Here is a 2485-nt window from a genome sequence, read left to right on the forward strand (position 1 = left end):
GGCAGGGACACATCCCTAGGGCTGGGGCAGGGATGTGGGATGGTCCCTCCAGGTGGAAAAGCCACCTGCCTCTGAGGGGAAGCCCCAGACTGGGGTGAAAAGGGGATATTTGGATATTTTACTTTGCCCCCAAATTGGAATATTGTGGAAACACTGCAAACAAATAGCCCAGGGCTCAGGGCCACCGAGATGGTGGCCTTGTGTTTGTCACCAACAGTGAGGCTCTGGGGGCTGGTGACACTGGGGCATCACCCTGTGGGGCAGGCAGAGGATGTGGCAGGATGTGCAGGCTCGTTGGGTGCCAGGAGCATCCCCCCTCCAGGGCTCAGCTGGGCATGACCGTGGGACCCCAGGCTGTGGCTGGTGGCAGGAAAAAGGTGCTGGTCAAGGTCCTGTCCTGGCTGCCCACTCAGGGCTCTGCCACGGGAACCAGCTGCTCCCTGGGGAAGGGGCTTGGGAGCTGCACAGCCCCTCGGCGGCATCCCTGCTGCCAGGACAGGGCCTGGTTCTCAGAGCACCCATCCATCCCTGCTGGGGGGCTCTGGGCACCCCACCCTCCCCATCATCTGTTTGGCCCTGACCACAGCGGGGCCAAAACCCTGGGAATGGGAGAAGCAGGAGCTGACAGCACCTGAGCTGCTCGGTGTGGGGTGCTGCCCTGTCCCACCCACGCTGGAGCCGTCGGACACCGCCGGGCTCCCTCCTCCTGCCCCCAGTGCCCTGGGCTGCCCGTGGCGCCCATACCTGGGCGTCCCGCTCCAGAGCCGATCTGGAGGCTTTAGTGCAAGTTAATCCCAGCAATCCCTTAATTCCAGGACCAAAATAGGAAAGATCAGTAGGTCAGTGGGAAAAGCTCTTGGCCAAAGTTAACATGTTAATGCAGAGAGAAGGTGAGGGAAAGAGAGGGGAGAGGAAAGTGCCCAGGAATCTGTTGTTGGCCCACCCCGTGCCCAGGCTCTGGTCACTCTGCATCCCCCTGGTTTGGGTCCTGGGACACTGGTGGCCCAGGAAGGCTTGGCAGCTCCCGACCTGGTGCAATTTTGGGAAGGAAGGGGGGTTTTCCTCTCTCACCAAACACGCCAAGCCCAGCACTCGGTCGCCGAGGCGATCCCGGTGCGTTAAATCCCGGTCTCCAGAGACGAAAGGTTGCGCATTAGCGCCGGCACCGCTGAGCGGCCCTAATTAGGGCTTGGCAGCGCCCGCCTTGGCCCCGTAAGCACCTTTTTGGCTGCTGCTCTGGAAAAAGCCGTGCCAGAGGGCTTAGCTTTTAATACAGCCAAGCCCAGGTGAGCCACCCACCGCTGCCCGTGGGCCGGTCCCAGCCCCGGCTGAGGGGCTCAGCTCTGGTTATGGGTCCCAGCTCCAGCTGTGGCCTCTGGGGGCTTCACCTGGTGGCCCCACACAAGAACCCCCAGCACTGCAGTGCCGGTGCTGCTGCTGGTGCATCCCAGCAGGAACCTCCCAGGGCCTTTCCCTGCATCCCCAGCTGCTTTCCCTTGGGTTTGGGTGCTTTTGGGCAATAATATCGCTATGGGAGCAGTTTCCTTAAATCCATCTTTGTTACCACAAGCAGCTTAGCACCAGAAACTCTCTTCCTCTCTGTTCTTTTAATACGATCCCAGCTTAGCAAAGCCCTGGGCTTAGCCACTGCCCCTGCAGTGCAAGTGAGGAGAGGAGAATTAAATAATATGAAAGGAGAAAACAAAGGGCTCTGCTTGATTTAAGCAGCTGGAGGGGGGGTGGCAGCAGCCCACCCCTGCCTGGGGGGAGCCACTGGGGTTACCTGAGGAGGGGGATGCTCAGTGGGATGATACAGGGTGGGGCCCCCTGGGATGCCTCGTTTTTACAGGTCAGTGGGTCAGGGATGCTGTGATGCTCTCAGCCATTGCTCCTGCTGACAGATGCCAAGGGAGACGAGGTGCCTCAAATACCTCTTGGTGGCAAATATTCCCATTTTCTAGAGTTTTTCCATCTTGGGCTCATTTCCAGAACCAATGAACAGCTCGAGAGAACTCAGTGCCCTTTGCAGAGGCAGCATCACACCAAGATGTGGCCTTGCCCACGTTTCCCACCCCACCAGCCCGGGACGGTGCTCCCTGCCTGCCGAACAGATCCTGTGCCCATGGCCTGGGGGTTCCCGCTCATCCCTGGCTCCCAGCTGGCTGGGCTGGCTCCCATGGCTGCCACCGTGGCTCACCTTGGACTCCGCTCCCGGCACAGCCCGGCGCCCGGCTGGGTTGCTGGGGAGACGGGCTGGTTTATTTACCATCGGGGCTGCGATAAGGAGTGTGAAAGGAGAGGAGGAGCACATGGTGTCCAATGTGCCTGACCCACTTTTCCATCGCCCGGGCATTGCTCACCCTCGGCGATTGGATTGCAGCGGCTGCTGAGTCGCCAAGGCTTGGGGCGTCCTTCCTTCCAACCCCCGTTTGCTCTGGCTCAGTTGGGAGCAGAGGAGAAGCGTCCCTGGGCACCAGGAGTGGAC

The sequence above is a fragment of the Corvus brachyrhynchos genome, unplaced genomic scaffold (assembly GCF_000691975.1).
Source record: "Corvus brachyrhynchos isolate BGI_N302 unplaced genomic scaffold, ASM69197v1 scaffold130, whole genome shotgun sequence".
Taxonomy (NCBI): domain Eukaryota; kingdom Metazoa; phylum Chordata; class Aves; order Passeriformes; family Corvidae; genus Corvus; species Corvus brachyrhynchos.